At 42.5% G+C, this 21,254-nt stretch overlaps 1 long non-coding RNA gene across 1 annotated transcript in view; it reads left to right on the top strand.

Moving 5' to 3' along the window:
* LOC306741857 overlaps window positions 1-21,254 on the top strand; it is a 140,997-nt gene that overhangs the window by 70,452 nt on the left and 49,291 nt on the right. Inside the window, exon 2 of the long non-coding RNA XR_013771064.1 lies at window positions 8,670-8,725. This is a non-coding gene — a long non-coding RNA (uncharacterized lncRNA). The remainder of the gene's footprint in view (window positions 1-8,669; window positions 8,726-21,254) is intronic.

Here is a 21,254-nt window from a genome sequence, read left to right as displayed (position 1 = left end):
GTCTGTGTACTTGTGTTGACATGCTTAGTTACCGCTTTGCCTTCGGCTTTCACGACTGAAAATATTTCTTTAAGAATAACAACAATATATACAAAATTATTTATTTTTTAAAGCTGAAGGGAGAAGTGCTTATATATATATATATATATATATATATATATATATATATATATATATATATATATATAAATAAACCTGTAAGAACAAGCTGAATTGGTAGAATAACATCAGTTGTTTGCTCCTGCTGAGAAGACTTTGTTTTTATTGGCCGCCCCATTAGGACTAAGGTGGCTATTCCGTTAACTTGCCAGTTATTAGGAGAAAGCCTGTATTAAAACAGGCACCAGCTGTTTATTTATTGATCTGCTATGTTCTGCACACAATTATCTAAGAGGAAGTTGGTACCAAAAGAAATCCCTGCCTATCTTTAGATTGAAGTTTCCATACTGATGCCACTCAGAACGTTGGCGTTGCTGTCGTCAAAAGTAACATTTTACTAGAACCAGTTCCTGCAGCATCCGCTGATTGAGGCCATTTTGGTTCGTCTCTCAAACTTCCCCTCTTTAAGTTGGCTTCGTCCAAACTTCCCTTCACGATCATGAATGAGTGGAATTTGAAAGCAGTGCAAAAGTATGAACAAACCCCTGGTCCATTCATCATTATGACACTCTCAGTCTCACTCACTCAATGCAATAGTTTTTTTCTGGTGTGAAAATATCCCTATATGGATGGATGTTTCTTTTAAATATCCTGTGAGTTCCATGACTCAATCACGCAGAGTCCAGGCTTGTGTTACAAAGTAAACTTTTGTCACGACATAACGGCTCAAATCTTTTGACCTTAAATGAACCAAGGATGAAAAAATCTCTTGGATAAGAAGGCATTGTGAGATACTTGCCTCAGATTGTACTTTTAGAGCAAAACCGTCCGCTGTATATGCATGCGTAACTCTATGTGCATACATGTGTGTCCATCCATATCTCCCTGCCTTTTATATCAGTGAGCTCCTTTATGATTCTGTGGATTAAACGGAGCGTGTTCCCTAAAGGGACCAAGTCCCAGGTGTTTCAGACACCATAGTGCCCTCTCACTCTTATTTGCGTACACAGATGTTAAAGCTTCCACCTTCTGTATACATACTGCAGTTCTGTAAAATCCCCCAAGTCTCACTCTAAACCATACAAGCTAACATTTCACCCGAGAGTGTGTTTGTGCATTCTATTTTTATTTTTTACGAACGTGCCAATTTGACTCTTTTCTTTTGCATCATGCAGATTTAAGTCATTTTGTCTAGGGAGCATATATGGACATATATATGTGCTTTTTGTGTGTGTTTGCTTGGTGACCGGTGGAGGTTATGAATGAGCTACAGCTGCTTGGCCCACTGGTCAGTATGTGGACAGCTGATGAATGAAGTGGAAATTATTAAAATAAACCGCTGTGTGATGTAGCAACATTTATGCGCCTGGCCTCCATATCTCCCCATCGATATCTTCCTCACACATCTGGCTTTACAAAGATGCACACCCTGTTGATGCAGCGGGACACAAATATTTAAAACACAAAAAGGTCACCAAGTTTGTTCGTGCACTTAGCAGGAACTCCCACGAGATTACGAATTGATACTAATTTCGCAGGATTTAAAATGAAACAAGCTCTGCATGAGACGGGAACCGATATGTGAGCAATAGAGGGGAGTGGTGATAGCGACAGATGGACAGAGATGGGGAGGTGACAGAGTGAGAAAGACGGGGCTGGTGATGGATAGACAGACGGAGAGAGAGGGGAAGAAGAAGGGCAGAGATAAGGACAAAGACATCAGTCACGTTTAGGGTTCTTTCCCTCCTCCCCTTTGCGAGTGGACCTTGATCCAAGCCACACAGACTCTACTGTGTCATGGTGTGTGTGGCCCTGTGTCTGTGTGGGCCTGCAAGTGGTGACTGGACGAATCATGACTCAGCAGAAATAGAGCCACATAGAGTAGAATAGAGCAGAGCTTCATTGTTGAAGCAGGTTTCATCGGGTCGGATTCCGTTCAAAACATTACCACCTTCGTACACGAGGGCCGCCACAGTCGGTACTTTAATACAGGATTGTCACTGCATGTTGTGCTAACACATGTGCTAATGTATGCTAAACCATGTCATGTAAGAATGGCACAAGTATCGAGGGGTTCAGAAGTCAACCAATTGTTATCTAATCGTTGCTAACATTAGCCACCTAAAGCGACGTAAAATATTGCGATAAAAGTGAGCGTAAAAGAGAATATGGAATTGAGCAATGATGCATTTTATAGCTTGTGAATTCACCTTTTTTGTTCATATGGGAAATAAAGTGTTATATTTTTGTAAACAACACAGTTTTGAATTTGACGTGTAATCACAAAGGATTAAGTGGTCCGAATGGAAAGATGAAGCTCAGTCCTTTTTTGGTTGCAATGGCAATACTTCTGTTTGTTGATAATTAATCACATCTCAAGAAATTAACCTCTTTATCTCTCGACAACTTTATGAACAAGCTAAGATTTTTCAAACAGGCTTGACAAGTAAAGTAGCAGCTGATTTCAATTGACAAATAAAGCCTCGGTTTACCTGTTAAATTCTGTTAAGGGAAGGTCGGCTTCCTGCTGAGATGTTAAGTGGCCAGATGAGCTTTGAATTGTGGGGAAAATGGCTCAGCGGAGGTGGCCTTTAACAAAGTTGACCTTTTTGCATGTCATTTAACAGTGTTCTCCACACATACGCAGTGAAACATGCTCTGTGTGTGTGTGTGTGTGTGTGTTTGTGTGTGTGTGTGTGTGTGTGTGTGTGTGTGTGTGTGTGTGTGTGTGTGTGTGTGTGTGTGTGTGTGTCTGTGTGTGTCTGTCTGTGTGTGTGTGTCAAACACTTGCACTTGCAGTTCCTGTTTGGGGAGGTCCACTGGTTCTGGCAAACAGTGTCTGGTCTTATCTCTTGTGTTTTATGTTCCTAGCGAGCCGGGGGCACAAGCAGCCCTTTGTGGCCAAGAGGTGGCTGGTCTCGCTCCAGACCGACCCATGCAGCTGTTCACCACTGTTGGACATATCCATGTGTGTGTGTGCCTCTGTGTGTGTGTGTGTGTGTGTGTGTGTGTGTGTGTGTGTGTGTATATGTATGCATGTTTGTCTTTACTTAGAAGTGTTTCTGTATGCGATGATGTTTGTGTGTGTTCTTTAGAGTATAGTATTGCCAGCATAGCCAACAAAGCCTCTTTCATTTAATTCTAGGGATTTGGACTCATAGTCTACCGTCACATTCTCAGTCATTTCCTCTGAGTGACGGTGAGTGGTCAGACTGCAGGATGGGAACAGGCAGACTTTAACCCATGGAGGAGCTGAGTATGAGTGTGTTCAGTCGGCCTGCGTGTCCGAACTCAAGCCCAGTATGTCGTCAGCCCATGGATCGCTTTCTCTCCTTCTCTCTGTCACCTCTCTCCTCCACCTGAAACCTGGTGATATCATCCATCCCCTCAGTGGAGCTTCATCGCTCGGTAACACAAAGAGTATTGTGCGTGTGAACCATTAGGAAATCCTAAAAGGAGCCATCGACAAAGCTAGCACAAAGCCACGTGCTGTGTTGGCAGTCGAGCGTGTAAAGGGCAAGAATGTGGCCCCCAGACTCAGTGAGAGAGAGGCATGCTTTTGGGCATTAATGATATTTTGAGACTGAAAAATACCCTTTATCAGAACATGTAGTTTCATAGCATTCCTCAGATTTCATAACGTACTTACTCGTTTATTCACATTTCATGACATTTCAGCCGATAATTCAGCTGATGTTTTATTTAAAGTGCTTTTCAATCAAGAGATTTCATCGATGCTATGATATGTCTTAATGTTGCTAAATAAGAGATTTGGATCACTATGTTTTTTCTCTCAAAACCTCTCAACGTAGCGACGGTTATGTCGGCAGTTTGCAGCTAACAGTGCAAATACGGCTAGAGTGCTGACAGATTTAACAGTGTTTACCGAAGGGGGAACAGGTGGGTGGGTGCTAATTTTGCACAACGACAAAGTCTCCCGAAGGCAGTGTACAGTATTGAGTGTGTTTTAGCAGTGTTCAGAGCCCAACACACAATCAATGTATACGCACGTAAAAGTGAAGGAAATACATTTGACGCTTTAAAAATAATCTGAGCGAGTTACATGGCCACGGTAGACGGCTGGATTGTTTAAAATAGAAGCATGTGTTCTGTCAGACGCGGATGAGGTCGATCTGTGTAGACGCACCATGAGGCTCAGGCTCTGAGTGTGTGGAGTGTGGAGGTCAGGGGAGGTGTTTGGGCTTAAGCTCGGCTCCGCAAGTGGTCTCGGTGCTTGGCCGTGCACCTCAAAATGTTTGTTGCATGGCATGCGCTCGATCACGTGACCATCCCAAACAGTTCACTGATAAAAACAGCATTAACATGTCTCGGGATTTTACAAAGAAGGCCAATTTGTTTTGATATTTTGCCAGCCAAATAAAATTATTTCCAGGATATTCTTTACGATGCATGTAATACGTGACTTCTTTCTTTAAAGGGCTTGTACAAAGGCAATAAAGTAGTCCATGAATATGAGATATGATCTTAGAGATAATCACAATCCTTCCTTCCCTTTGGGGAGGTTGGTGTAAGGCTTTTTGCTAGTTGCACCTACTGTCTATGGGCATAGCTATGGATTACATAGATATGGACATACATCATCTTTTTGATTCTTTACATTTCATTTTGTTTGTACGCTCTCTGTCGTTTTGGAGAGTAATGCAGCGCATGGAGTATATACACCTCCGTTCATGCTCGATGAAGTTGGATCCTGGAACGGTAGCAACTCCAAATTAGAAAACAGTTTGACATGTGTGGCATTAATTACTTTAATACTCGATTGTGGCAAGTTTCACTCCTTAGATTTTGACAGGCAGTAAATGTTTATTGAGCTCCATATACATATGATGGCAAAAATATTGTTCCCCATAAAATCATGCAAATTAAAAGACATGGCAAAACAATGGGAGAACAAGACTTTCATGTTTTCCCTGGGTAACCGTCTTTGGCTTGGCGGTAACCGTCTTTGGCTTGGCATCCTCTCCTGTTTTGTTTACTCCCGTTAGTGCCTGTTGCCAAAATCATGACAGCCAGGGGCGGGCTGGTGAAGCAGGCTTTAAAAAAAAAACATTATTGGTTTCAGTTGAGACTGCAGAAGGTGAGACCAGTAGCCAAACCTAAGATTCTCAAGATCAAGACAAGTCCAACACAATAGGAAATAACAGCTTGAGATCTGGCAGTGTGAAGTCTTTCTCTTTGTCTACTCCTTTCTTCTTCTCATTGCTTCCATCTTGGGTATCTCCCCCAGCCTTGGGGAGAGACTGAACCATAGCAACAAGACATATTTGTTGTACTTGGTGAAAAAAAAACTATTTGAGATTCTTTTACGAGTAAAAACACGTTGCTTCCACTGCAGCCGCCGCCATCCATCTTGTTCCCTCGCATTTGAAACGCATAGTCCCTGTCGACCTTTCACCTCCACAGCCGTGTCACTTCCTCTCTCCAGCAGTGTCCCACTTCAGGAGGAGGAGGTAGACGGGTCACAAAGGTTAGCAGGTTGAGCTGTCGGCGCAGGTTTCTCGTCTTAAGTGGGACTTGTGAGGGATTGTTGTGGGAAGCACAAAGACTGCAGAACTCTGTGTGGGGTCACAGCAGATCTGATTTATTACTATTATAGCTGTGAACTCACCTTTTTACTACTTCTTCATTCTGTCTCCTTCGGCTTTCTCCATATCCGTCTTTATGTGAGAGTAGTTTTTCTCTGGACCGACAGGCCTCTACATATATGGCTAATCTGCCAGTTGTGTTATGCAGGGATCATAAAAAGAGCTATTTCTCCCTCAATAACCATTATTGGTATAATCAGTCTAATAATAGTCCGTTTAAAGCTGGAATTGTCTTTTTGGTCTTGTGTCGAGTGAAGTTCCACCAACAGAGTGAAATTATATCCTCATAAACACAAAAACATGTGCCTTTAATAAACAGCAAGCATGAATTGAAGCAATGTGGATTATTTGTCTGTTTTTTGTATTCTCACATGAATAGTATCCTTTCTGACTGTTTCAGCAATGTTATTGATGAATTAAATAATAAATATACATATTTTTTGCTTAGGAATTTAGCTAATTCGGTCACTGCACCTAACCGCACAAACCCCAATACTCCATCCCATCATTATTCCATCAGTCATCATCCAATTTTAGTAGTTGTGAAAGTACTGGTAGCACTAGTACTATTAGTATTCCTATAATTGTGTGGGCTTGTTTTCTTTGCAGACACATCAAACAACCAAAATGTCCTCTGCGAGCCCACACAGACCCAAACCCATGTCCATCCATTCACACCCTTGCCTTTCTGAGAGAAATGCTTGTGATGTAACTTTTGTCGCATACATTTTTCAAATCTGTGTTTTATCAAGCTTAACAAAAAAGTTATTAATTTATGATTTTTAAAACGATACTGCCCAAGTTTCTTCCTTTTCAGAAGAAAAGCTAAAACAGGACAGGGATTCACAGCTTTGTCCTGTTACATGCCTCCAGCCTCTCCAATCTGTATCTTCCCTCTATCTGTGATGATCTGAACCATCTCTGTCAACATTGTGCGACTGTGTGTTTCCATGCATTCATAAGTCGGTGTGTGTGTGTGCCGACCTCTGGAGGAACATCTGCTTGGTCGTGCTATAGTGAGGGACAAACAGAATTCTTAACAGGCCTCAAATAAACCTCTTCACAAAGGGGAGCAGGGAGGGCCCTGAAAGTTGCCACTCAACTGATTTTCCCTCTCCAGTTTACCTGGGGTTGAAAAGATAGGTGAACTTCCTTGAACAAACGCAGAGAAGACCAAAGAGTTGACTGAAAACATTTCTCGCAGTCTTTTTACTTGGGTGGCAACGCAACAGGCTGTTTGCTGAGGCTTTGGCCTGACTCACAAATCAAAGTGTGTGTCAGAATGGGGAGATTAGGGAGCCAGAATAGGTCTGGGATTCTACCTGCACCCTTTTCTCTTTGTTATCACCCACCTGGATGAACTGTTAGCATTGCGTAACATGCGCACGAACACACACACACAAACACAAGCAGACGGACACAAAACAGAGAAACTCTCTAATACCCTGATAAAAGGCAGCTGTTCATCTTCTGCCACAGAACTGAAGATGCCCAGCAAAAGCTGTTTGAAGCACTAATGAGTGTAGCATTGTTCCTGGGAGATTCCCCTTCCACTGAGGCATTCGGCTGCACTCAGTGTGGCCCGTCCCAGCAGCTGCTGTCATCTCAGGACATGACACAGACCTGAAAGCTGGTAATACATTGTCAGCACTTTCACGCATGGAGCTAAAGGGAGAGAGAGAGAGAGAGAGAGAGAGAGAGAGAGAGAGAGAGAGAGAGAGAGAGAGAGAGAGAGAGAGAGAGAGAGATGCACACAAAAAACGACGGGTTCAGAGAGAAAGAGGAAGTCGCAGCACCTCTGCAGGTGCTGCAAGATTTGTCGTTCATCAAGTGTAATAAACGTTATCAGATGGCATTAGACTGGTTTTGATGCCGTTACAGCACAAAGCTAAAGGCAAGTCAGGTTTCCTGCTGTGGTTGTCTTACATGTGTTTATCAGGAAGCGAGTCACTAATGTGCTCTGCCAGGAGCTCAGGTTTCAAAGACAAGGCTGGATAATGGAAGACGTTTTAAAAAAACATCTCAGACAATGCAGGATCTTAAGTCCTGGATGTCTTGTTCTCATTCATCTGATCCTATTTCCTGTCTTCTGATGATTGAGGGATCTAATTCGAACCTCGCTGCTTTTCAGCTGCTTTGTATCCGCACTGTATTCATTCTGTTTGAACAAAAAACAAAGAAAAGGAAAATATGTGTTTTGATAACTTCACATTTCACTGGCTTTCATGCTACAGCTTCCCCGCCTCCCGCGCTCCATCACTGCTGCATTCATCTCTCACTCCTTGTGTTGCCTCCAGGTGAATTGAACCTTGTCTTACTTGTTAAGTGAAGCTCCGCAGGAACTGGGGAGAGAGGGGTGGGGCATTAACTTTCGGAAGTGAAGCTAGCTCTCTGACCCGCCGCGGTGAAAGGTCCTTAGGCTCCACTGCATCGCTCTCATAAGATGATCTCTCTGGGGAAAGCAGGAGATTACACCTGATAGGAAGGAGACTTAGCATTAAGTCAATTGGCTCCTTTGTGGAATAATCTACTCTTCTCATCCAAGTCATTGTGATGAGTGATAAAGCCTCAAGTGCATATGAGAGGAGAGAAAAAATGCAGAGTAACGTATTTACTGTTCTAATGTTACATGAAACCAATATTATGAGATTTAGTTCCATGTGATGGGGCACACTTTTGCAGTATTTTGATTTTATTGAGGAAATGTGATTGAAAATGTCACATCCACTTAAACTGTTTAACAGGACACTGGAAAGTATGACACATCAAAGCTTTCTCTTTGAAATAATCAGAATGTATCAGAGTTTATTTTGTCAGTAATAGGAATTTCCAATCTGTTGTCAATTGTGTGACAACTCACTGTTCAAAGACCTAAGACACAGCCGACACACGCAACACTTTTTTGTCTGTCATCTTTGAAACGTCATTCATCATCATCACTGGACTCCATATTGTGTCTTCTAGGAATGGGATCCTACCAGTGGGATGTGTTCATGACGAGCCTCGGGAGCTGACCTCAGGTAAGACCACCTGCCTTTTTATCGCTGAGCTTACATGAGCTGCTGATTCATGTGAGCGTCCGTGTGCCTTATTTCTGTGTTTTGAGCTCGCTGGATCTCAAGTCAAACTGGCCTGAATGATACATATTGTGAATCACTCTCGTGCGCTGTATGAGCAGACACATAGATATGTCAGATGGCCCTCGGCTGTGTGTCAGAGAATGTATGTTGCATGTCTTGAAACATTATGCGGCTCTGTGGAAAAGATACGGATGCTACACTTCAGCGGAAAGAATCGATTAGATGTTTTGCAGATGCCTCCAGAAGACAGTCTAGATTGTGTTTGTGAATACCCTCGCTATCCCCGGATGCCATCTCTGTTAACAACAGACTGTAGCGCTGCCGGGCTTGTAGTTTTGTTTTTATTGAAACCAGTCTCGCTGGCTTGTCTGTCTTGTGCAAGAGCCTGAATGGCTTTCTACTGCCTGCTTATAGACTTCTTCTGTTGTTTTTGAAAGAAATGAGTGAGTGAGTTGTGGAACATTTTGCTCATTACACTCTTACTGATCGTACTTTTGAAATGACACTTGATGTAGCTGGGATTAGCCTGCCTGCAGTTGTGCTGATGTTGACATTTGTTTCACAATCACATGTTTGAGTAGTTACTTGACTAATGTCATATTGGTCCGGGTTACCCAGTTCATGGCTGATGTTGTGCACCATTGTCTATTCTCGGACTTGCTGCAGGTGTATATATCCCTGATAATGGGAAATAGAAGCAGCTTTCAATGAGGAAAAGGTCAGCAGCGAATCTATTATTGACCTCGTCATCTTCAGTATCAGAGTGATATGATACCACTACTGTGTCTTTCTCTGCCACTGAAACCCCACAAGCATCGATTCCTGTAAATGTTAGCTTTAGGTGGTTTCTCTGCTTCTATCATTTTGCACACAATGACTGAATTGCTTTTTAAATTGCTAATCAAATGTCTTTGGCTTTGAAAAGCAAGTATAGAGTGTTTTCACATGGTGTCAAAGGCATGTTTAGAAGAGGTGATGTTCATCACAGTCAGAAATTGTTTATTGATCTCCGGGGGGAAATTGGGCTATGTTACAGTTGTTCCATTTTAGAATAAAAATATAAATATAGAGAAGATATAAGAAAATGAGAAATAAGCAAGTACAAATGTGTACAGTATACTACACGATGATAATGAAAATATAAAATATATGTACAAAATTAATACTACAATATATAACAATAGCGTAAATAGTAATGCTGAAAAAGGGGGTCTAGGATTTAATTCAAATTAATGTGAATGTATGTACCCTGATTATTGGAAAGCTGACTCCTTTTGAAACACTTGTTTTTTTTACTTTCTGAGGAAAAGAAGCATTTGTATACAACAATGTACTATATGTGATACCTTTCAAATTTATATTTTAATTTAGAATATAAATAAAATGCAAAACTGTACAAAAACAAACCTCCTTAAAAATAACGTTTATACAAAAGTAACTAGAATACAGCAAACATGTAAAACAGCCCCATGGTATTTCTAATTACATTGTACCACCTCAAAGAGAAGGAGCAATAAACATTGCAAACCAGTAAAAAAAACATTAACATCCCTCATGGAAGGGAGCCGGTGGAGATGCCTTCACAAGCCACGAGTGTGGCTGTTCTCCTCGTGGGGAGAGTCAGAGAGTGCGAGAGGAAACTCAAAGTCCAAAACACGGCAGTGTCACAACGCAACGAGGAAGAGAAAGCAGAACCATCAGAAAGAGAGCTGATTGGATGTGTCATGAAGTTGATGGCTGTTCCCCAAACATAACACAACCCCAGTATTTTCATAGGTTATCTAGGTTATTAAAACATATTTTTTTAATCTTAATGTCAATACAGTAAATGGTTTAGTAATGTAACCTGTCATTTGATCCAGTGTTAATGCATACTTTGATGGTAATATATTGATGTGCATACACTTTGGATTGGTTGGTGTTAATTCCCATTGAGTTGCACATAATTTCTCTCCAGATATTCTCAGGCAGGGTTGGTTGTGTTTCATCAAACACAAAAGGATTAGGTTGAGAAGTGACCATTAAAAGACCACCTCACTTTTCATTCAAACTTTCTTCATTCTCTTTGGCCGCTCTCTGCGAGAAAAACAGATGAAATACATGCAGTGTAGTCCAGTATGATAGAGCATTCCTGGGTCAAGTGGCTGCTCTCAGGGTGACTCGACACTTTTGACATGTGGTTGGCTTTTCAGCAGCAGCAGAACACTTGTGTTCACAACGTTTGCCTGTTAGGATTAGCGTTGTGCAGCTGCCCTGCTCCTCACAGTTTACTGAAACCGGGACGATTGGAGCTCACTGGACCTCTTTGCACCATCTTCCAGTCATTCAATCACTCTCAGATACATTTGCATTTCAACAAAGTGTTGACTGATTGTCATCGGCGTAAAACAAGGGGGATTCGTGCAGATTATCTCTCAGCAGTGGTGAAATGTAACCAAGTACATTTACTCAAGTACTGCACTTAAGTGCAAATGCAAGGTACTTGTACTTACTTTACTTCACTAGAAGCATTTTCATGAAAGGTAATACGTCTACTCCATTACATCTCTTTCCAGTGAAAACCATGCATCTCCAAATGTTTTGATTTGTCACACTGTGACATTAGTACTTATGTGTAGGATCTGAGTACATTTTACACCATTGATTGTAAGAATAAGTGTGTGCTCGACGCAGATAACTTTTGCGGAAAAAAGATACTGAAAACGCACATCATCGGCACACCGCTAACAAGTGCCACGTGATGCACAGTATGATGATAGAATATCATCCGTCATTGCTGAATTGCGTCACTTTTGACAATTATTTCAAAATAAGAAGGTATTTGATATCGATCTAAATGAAATTACAATGTTTCCGTTTGTTTTTTTTGCAGTTTTGACTTAGTTACTGAAGGTATGATCAATAAGATCCTGTCTTCTGGTGTTAGACCCTTGTTTTTCTTCATTTTTTGGAGCCAAACAGAGGAAACATCTGCTTTACTCCTGTTCTAACTGCTCCAGATCCACACACACACACACACACACACACACACACACACACACACACACACACACACACACACACACACACACACACACACACACACACACACACACACAGGAGGGCCTAGTGGTTGGGCCTGCCAGAGGAAGAGTGTTACTCCACAAAGCACACATGCATTGATACTTATGCACACACACACACACACACACACACACACACCCACACACACACACACACACACACACACACACACACACACACACACACACACACACACACACACACACACAGATGCTGTCTGTCTTCCCCTCATCCTCATCCTGTCTCAACCACTGTGCAGTTTGTCCTCCACCATCTCTGCCACCAGGACCTGCTCTGACAGCTGCTCTGGCATCCAAATCTATTGGTCCCATTTTCTGTCTGTTCTTATATTGGTCCGTCTGTTCTCTGTCTTTTCCTCTACTTAAACAAGCAAACATTTCACTGATTGATTCAACATTCGCCCAAACAAGTGCAAATTCCCCAAATATAATATTAACTACATTCAAATTCTTTGAGCTGCTATGGATGAGGTGCACATGAATGTTACACTTGTACACTCCCCTCTTGGCATTGCTCATTTTCAGATAGACGTTTTTTTTGATTCCACAATTACTTTTCAAGAGGCTATATAGAGAGAGTTACAAATAAAAACAACAACAATGCAAAACATTAAATAAGAACATTATAAGTTAAAAAAGAAATACTGGTACAGGAAATAAACAGAAGTTACTTGAACAAACTTGTGAAAAAAATGAAAGCAATTACCAAAAACACATTCTTAAAGAGTAAGCAGATACAATGGTGAAGGAAAAAAATGAAATGAAAGACATTCCAGTGTTTGAAAGCGTTGCATGAGTTGTGTAATGTGTGACTGTTTCTTTTTTTGTTTCTTTCTCAGCATTGATATCGTGCAGATGATGTCTGTCCCTGATTCTGTAGCTGTGTTTGAACTGTTTTGTTCCTGCAGGGAGTCCTCAAAGCTGAATGACATAATATGTTGGGTGCAAGTTCCTTTCAAAATTACCTCCATGAGTAAACGGCCTTGTTCCTCATTGTACACATTCGTTTTCTGATCTGCCTCCACAAGGTCTGGTTAGATTTAAGCAGTTAATGTTAACGACAGATTTTGGTCTGGGTTAAAAATAGCTACCTTGTGAAGGTTAGGAAAATATAGTAATCATGATTAAAAGAAACCCACGTCACCTAATAAAAGGAAAGCATATATCAGAACATTGGTCTCTTGTGGTTTTAAAGTGTTATAACAACATCATACTCCGCCTTGACGAAGGAGAGACAACTTTCAGAACTCACACGGCCACTACCTCGTCAGGTAATCGCCGGTCCTTAGCATTTGAAGAAATGACCATGGATGTAATTGTTCTTGGGAGGATAACAATAAAAATAATAAAACAATTGTATTTAGACAGATCAGACAGGGCTTGCAAAGATTAAAATGACCCCCAGAGATCCCGAAACAGTCCTAGAAAGGGGAGGCGGCAACAACGGCTGTCTGTTGGTGCTACAGACGATCCGAATCTGACTCTCTAATGGCTCGCCATAACTGAGACACAGAAATAGCCCTTGTGAAGGCCCTTTCAAAATTGTAGGATAATAACCCTCGTCACCCAAAAGGGAAAAGGCAATGTCTGTCCTTCCCAGACATTATGGTGGGAAGAATCGATGACTTCCTTCAGCTTTCTCCCTCAGGGGACAGGGGGACAACGTCTCTCTGGTATTAATAGTCATCCTCTGATAAGCCGGCCAGTAAACTGTCTTGTGGTGTCACAGCCTTTCGTCTCATTGTGAGAACCTCCTGTTATCGCATCAAAGAGCTCTTATAGAATATACATTCCCTTGCCTTCCTGTTTTTGTTCAGCTCCCTGCGCTTCACTGTACATCACAACCTTTTTTACTATACAATGGGGGACACTTGAGTGTCCCATCAGTAGATACTTGACACTGCATCTTTGACAGTTCTCTCTTCAGCTCACTGTTGGGGCCACAATGCTGCCCGCTGCCCCAGAGCTGTGCTACTATTGGAGCCTTGTGTCGTAAAATACTGGGAGCAAAGGTGATATGCCTCTCTCATTGACACGGCCGTGATCCCGAATGGCAGGTTGTATGTTTGCCTCAGGGCCAGACAAGCCATTCACCCCGACGCATTGGTCACAAAAGGAGCTGTAAATACAGCCGCTCAGCCTTTCGATTAGCTCATTGTTTCTGAAAGCACAGGAAACATCAAGTAACACTTCAGTAAATAAGAAAAAGAGTTGTGCTGGGAGAAAGTTGTTTAGAAAAATTGCGTTTTTAAAGACATGTTTAGAAACAATGGCGTGGTTAAATTGAGAAATGATTTGTGCCTATTGAATAGATGTTTTGTGTGTGTGTTTCTTGACTTCCCTAGGTTATTTTGTTTCATTCTCAGCTGGTTTGATAGCCTAAATGCCCCAAATAGGTTCTCTGAAAGGAGAGCATGGGAAAAATAGCTGCCGTTGTGGAAACTGCTGGGAAAAGGCAGAGTTCTCATTGGTTGCATTGTGGGATGTGAGTGAGCTGAGAAAAACTGTTCTGCTCCCTCTGAGAAGGAGAAAACAAGGAAACGTGCACACAAAAAAGCACAGAGATTAGCCCGGACCACGCAGAGCTAACGCACTGCAGTTTATGCTCTGCTGGCTTCGCTTCACTGAGAAGATGAGAGTTGGATGGTCAGTGATAGTGGCAGCGAGTGGGCAGGGTGGCCACTCTTGTTTCACAGTCGTCTGCTCCAGCCGATTTTAAATCCCCTGATGTCGGCATGAGCAGTGGCGGCCTGCATACCGACATACCAGGCTGATAGCTGCCGACCCATTAGCGAGGCCCAAGTGGTGGAGCCCACCCAGGGCTGCTGACCCTCGCCTGCCCACCTTCTGCCTTTCCTGCCCAGCCCTGGCTCTGGATCAGAGGTAGGCCGCACGTCGGGGGACAAGGCAAATTATGGTCGCGACCATGCCATCCCTTTCATGTCGCAACCCAAGAGTACAATTTGGGCTAATGCCATTTCCTGCAGATAAGATGCAAACAAGCTCCTTTTACTTCTTCTTCCTCATCAGAGAATTGGGAGGGGAGGCGTAGCGGCGGCAAAATACACAATTAAGTCCGTGCTTTGTTTCATCATCAGCTGGTTGGATTTAGCTCAGCTCCACTGTCGCTACCATGCCTGCTGTCACATTGCATTCATTTGAAATATCAGAGTCATTAATGAAGTGGAATTAGTGGAATGAAATAAAGATTGGCCACTTAATGTGCACAGAAACACTTCTAGCTATCCATATCGAACCATTTTGCCCTCCATCAGTCGCTAAGTGGCTTAATCAAGGCTTTGTTACGTGATTATTTTACCCACCCAAGACCTTCTAAATTGTTTCCAGCCAAAAAGGAGATTGTTGGAGATATTCATGCTCTGTGGAAATGGTCTCCTGTTCTGCAGCTCTTTGGTCACATATTATCTTTCTTTAAGACACCTGATTAAAACATTTGCAGTCAAAAATAGCTAAATAAATACAAAATTGGATTCGGTTTTTTGCTACAAAAGCCTTTTTTAACATTTGATATTACTTATTGAAAAGCAGTCATTAATAAATTCCTACATTGTGTTTTGAAAAAACCTTGGGGTGGCATCGATAACTAAGACAGGGACACATTTGAGGACAGATTTGCTGTCAGAATTATTACCTAGACTGTTAGTAGATTAAGACGAAGTATCACCTCTAACCACACCAGTGAGATCATCTTTCTGCTGATACGTCATTGACAGGACCGATGTTCTCGAAGGAGTTCATGTGTATCATTGTACATGTTTATTTCAGATACAAAGGAGGCGCCGTCATTTCCTGTTATTCATCACATTAGAGTGCTTAGCAACTAACGACTATTCTGATGATCGATTACTTTGTTTAATTTGTTTAGTTGTTTACCGCATTTTATTCAAAAAACGAAATGTATGAAAAAAAATTTATGAAAAAAATGAAATGTATGTATCTACTTGTACGATGTTTTTTTTGTAATTCTAAAATTTTTATATTATTATATTTTTTTCCCTTGTATATTTTAGCACCTACTGTCTTTTTGTATTGCCTAATAGCCTATTTGAAATGGGTTGCATTATTAAATTTCTATTATTAATTAAAGGTTTCATTTTTGACTGTCTCCGACTAAAAATCCATAGCGGTATGTTTTACTCCAACATACTTTAACCTAAGTTCAGCTAAATATGCAGTCTCTGGTAGAGTTGGGTTTGTTTCAGCGGACAAACGCGCATATTCAGGTTAATGTAGCCGGGAGTTAGCTGTAACAAGAGTTAGCTGAAAAATATCAGGAGCAACATTCTTAAAGTGTTTTGTTTGTTTATAAATTGGAACCTGCAAATACTGCGCGTGTCCCTGCACATTTCTCCTCTGTACCATTGTATATGTTTATTTCAGATGCAAAAGAGGCGCCGTCATTTCCTGTTATTCATCACATGAGTGCTGGCTTTCTGCCCACCCTAGGAGATATTGCCACAGCGTGTGTCGTGCATCATCGCATAAACACAACTAATTGACGATGAAATTCATTGCTATTTTCATAATTGATTTTTATGAATTAGTTGTTGCAGTCTTACTATAAACGTCAGAACTGATCAGTCATGTAAGTGATATAACCAGAGCAGCTCGGGGCAGTGATGCCACAGTGCCAAGCAGCGTCTTTACAATATCCTCACAGGAATTACAGCTGGCATAATGACCTGAGAAACCGTACAATGTGAGTGTCGTGTTTGATCGGCATTTACATGCCGAGAGAGAGAGAGAGAAAGCTCTACATCCAAGTGTGCTTCCTGCTTCAAGAATCTACGTCATGAAGCCAGCTGACTACAGGGAGTGTGATTGTGGATCCTCTTGGCATCATCCCTCTGGCCGTCTCCTTCTCGCTCTCTCCGTTTGAGGACAACAGTGTCGTCAGAGGAGAAGCGTGATGCAGCCAGGGTCTTAGCAGAGTGCACACATCCGTCCACGTGCCCCTCTGATCCCAATCATTCATAAATTCAGCCAAAGAGATTTGTATCCGCCATCCGCCCTGCTGTGTCTGTTATTTCTTTCCCCCACCTCCCTTTGGCTATTAGGAAGGAATGAGATGTCACAGCACATACACACACATACACACACTCACATGTCTGATGCTCTCCTCTTCTCTCATCTTGCTCTGGCATCTCTTCCTTTTCCTTTTACTTTTTTATGTCCAACATTTGGGGGTTTTCTGCTTGACTCGTTTCATCTTTGTATATCAGATGTTCTCTCAATACTTTGTCATGTCTTTACTCTCCAGCTTCAGTTTGTCTTATTCAGTTCTCTGTGTTTTCTCTATTTCCACTCTTCTCATCGTTTCTCCCTGTCCCTCGCCAGCAAAAGAAGCCGTGAAATTTCCCCTCAGTCATTTAGCACAGATTCAACACTGCAGGCAGGCAGGCAGTGTAGAGGCCGTAACTTAACATAATGTAAATAGAGCAGTGTTTTTCACATTACTTCACCGCTTATTTTTAGTAGCTGAACAATAGCAGGCAAAGGGTGTGCCTCTTCAAGCCCCAACTGTAAGTCTTATCAGCTGAATACACAGAAAAAAGCCAGAGAAATCATGAATCTATACAAAACAATGAGGACACAATACAAGAAGTTATGTGTTGATTCAAGGACAGTTGTTACGACGAGAACGGGACAACCAAAGAATTCAAACGAGACGTGCAAATGAAAGTGATTGATTTGTTGCTCATCTCGAAACTTACTCAAAACATAACAAAGGTTCTCAAAATGTGGGGGAGGTCGGGACAAAGTGGTAATGCCAAATAAATAGAAATCAATAAAACTAAACTAAGCTTGGATAATTCCTACCTCTGAAAACAAAAGACCGAACATGCTTATCTAAAAAAAAAAATTGCCAAAACTAATATGGAGGTGTAACCAATAAATAAACCTTGTGTCCGGACAAAAGTTGATTTGCGTGTGAAAAATTTAAAAGATACCAAAAGTTAGCTCAACCTCAACTTTTTTGCTCACACAGTGCGGCATCAGCTCAGACAGACTAAGACCAGAGACAGTCTGGTCTTTAAGAATTAAGTTCCCATTCAACAAAACTGTCAATTTTGTTTTGAGGGAAACTTGTTTTCTCCTGGATTACAATTGTTTTTGACATATCACAAATATGTGTTCTAATCATAGTCCAGGATGGGTGGGTCAAACAAACACAGGACTTTCACCCAGGAAACCGCTGTTTGTGTCCTGTGTGAGACCGAAAGTCAACATTTACTTATTTTTATCTGTAAAAGTCAACAAACATACAACACCAAGTATTTTTGTTGCAGTTTTGACAAAGTTTCCCACGTGTTTTAAACTGCGACCTTAATTCGAGAGAAAATAAATTTAGCTGGAAACGTAATTGAAAAACAGGGCTGCACAGGTGGAAGCCAATCGTGTTGTTAGCACCTGGAGAGAAACCGGGGAGGGGGGAGAGAAAGAAAGAAAGACAGGACGGAAGCAAAGCACACACACAACAGGCACTTTGCCCTCACCTGGCATGTAACACAATACTGGGGCAGCTTTTTTAAACATTGGGAAAGAATGTTGTCTCGCTGTCTCTGCTTTTCTCTTTCTCTCTGATGGTGTGCTCACGCACTCAAGGTGTATTTTCATTTGAGCTTGGAAGTTAAGGATATTATATTGCTGCAGAATATATATAGGCAGTCTTAAGTTATTAGCTTCTATCACCTGGATTTATACATAAGATGAGCCACAGGTCAATTCAGTAGTTTTCTCAAAGGCTCACACCTTCCCTTTGCTCCGAGGGATCAAACACCAGTCTGTTGAAGCAGAGGCTGCACCTGCAGCAGCGTGGAAGCTAATTGGTGGACAGTGGCTGTGTCTCACTGCCTGGCAGTCTTCCTCCTGGCCGCCCTGCTCTGCTCACGTCTTTTTCCAACTCATTCTCCAGCGATGGAGCCAAAAGCACTCATGCTCGCTCTCCTCCAGCATTCAGCGTCTTCCGCCACCGCTTTCACACGTTGATAGACTGCTCAGCAAAACCTGCAAGGTGATGCTCACGCTGCATAGATGAGGTGGCGTGTGTGTGTGTGTGTGTGTGTGTGTGTGTGTGTGTGTGTGTGTGTGTGTGTGTTGTGAGGAAAAGAAGTGCTAAACCCTCCATGTTCAGCGCAGTCACTGAACATGATGACTCAGTTGAATTTCCACTGAGGTAAGCTGTCACTCTCTGTTGAACAGTGAACTCACAGAAGCATTGAGTTACACACACACACACACACACACACACACACACACACACACACACACACACACACACACACACACACCATCTAATGTCCCCAACCTTATGGGTCAGAGAATTATATGCTGAATATTTTCAATTAAGACATCAATAAATACAGCAGAACACAAATCTCTCTTTTCCGTGATGATCTTGGTGCGCAGCCATAGATGCACATACACAAACACACACACACACACACACACACACACACACACACACACACACATGTACACACACACACACATACACACACTTGTGCTTGGCCTTGTCCCTGTCCAAACAGCCCTTCTATAGTGAGAGGCTCCATTGGAGTGGATCAGCTCCAGCTAAGACACCCTTTCACACTTCCTCCCTCCCTTTCTCCAAACCCTCCCTCCTGTGTGACCGCAGGGCTTTCCTTCCTTCCTTCCTTCCTTCCTCCTGACACAGAGGCCTGGGGGAGTCGAATGGGAGTCAGGATGGCCGGATGTGCAGCGATCAGACACAAAGACGGACGGACTGACAAGGAACAGACATGCAGACAGGAGGATGCTGCTGCTACTGTGGACTTTGGGTTTGATTTTCTTCCCATCCGGAGCTACAAGGAGAATGACATCATTCCTGTTTTGATAGGACAACAGGAAGGTGGAGGGAGACAGAGCAGTGGGGTGAGAGTATGAAGGAGGATGAGGATGCAGAATGAAAAGTGTTCATCAAAGAAAGAGGCAGCGTTATGATCATGACACTGGTGGTATATTTGATTTCAGGTCGGCAAGAGGCTTCGATGTACCCCGTGGACATTTTTTTTCCCAGAAACATACATGGTTTTACCCAGTCTTCCTTCTGTATCTAATCAAGCAATACAATCAATAAAGTGCGTTAAGAAAGCTGGATTTGCCATCAGTACATCAGTCTTAGAGGTTGCAGGCCGCACACAGGAAGAGCCCCGGCTATACAAAGCGATCTGTACAGCGAGACTCATATGTCACTTTCTAGTTCCATTCTCTGAGGAGAAGAGGAGACGAGAAATAATAGCAAGTGGCTGGAAGAGGAGAGAGAGGTCAAAGAAACACGGAATGAAAGAAAGGAGGGAGGATCACCATAATAGCAATCTCTCTTCTCTCCCCTCCTCTGTTTTCTTTTTTTCTTTTTTCTTTTTCTCAGAAGAGGATACAGTGAGTGCCAGCTGTGCTCTGCTGCTGCTGTACAGTGCACACTACTTCAGAGAAGTCAACCTCACTGCACTCCATCCACCCCATTGAACTGCCAGCTCTGGCAATCAATTCTGAGCCTTGTGCTGTCACTGCTGGCCTCTGGACACAGCAGCTGGCTGCAGGAAGACAAGCGCTCTTCCACAGAGTCTGTCCACCGATCAGCTGCACCCAGCTGTCTAGCAGCAGCGCCGCTATTCAGAGCACTGCTGCTGCCGCTGGTGAGGGAGGCCTCTTTCACTGCTGTCCCCGACGCTGCCGAGTCCCCCTCCACCGTACTTTCTTTTTCACTTCTTCCTTCCTAAGTTTTCAACCATACAGACACATCCGCCCTCAAGCCTTGCAGCAGGCCTCATATGTCTGTCTGGGCTGTCGTTCTGTCTCTTTCTTCCCACGTCAAATTGTCCATCTGTCTCCGCTTTTACCAACTTTTACTCCGCTATTTCCATTGCTTGCTTTCTCTCTCCCAGCCATTCTCCCCCTGTCTTCCATGCTGGGTCTTTAGATAAACCTTCCTTCTTATTTTGCTGTTTTAGCCTTTTCTTTATATTGCCTCCATCCATGTCCCTTCTGTCTCTCTGTTTTGTGGTACCCATTCCTCTTTTCCTTCTTTGTTGGTTGCCATGTCTCAGTTTCCCCGCTCCTTTCTCTGCAGCCCTGTGCCCTTTTTTTCTTTGCACTCACTCTTATTTCCGCACAATTTCCATCTCATTCTTTGTCGCTCTGCCGCAATCTAAACTATGCCCTCTTTTTTTTTTTTTTACAAATGTCACAATACTGTATCTTTTCTTCCCCCTTTTCTTTGGAGTAACTTCTTTTTCTGTCCCCCTTTTTCTTATGTTTTTTTTTTTACAGGTGTCTGTAAGGCAGGGATTTACATTTTCTCAGGACAGGCAGCCTGTGGAGAGAGGCCTGCTGGCAGATCA

Source organism: Taurulus bubalis, assembly GCF_910589615.1.
Source record: "Taurulus bubalis genome assembly, chromosome: 9".
NCBI classification, from domain to species: domain Eukaryota; kingdom Metazoa; phylum Chordata; class Actinopteri; order Perciformes; family Cottidae; genus Taurulus; species Taurulus bubalis.
This window is presented reverse-complemented; position numbering and strand designations above follow the sequence as displayed.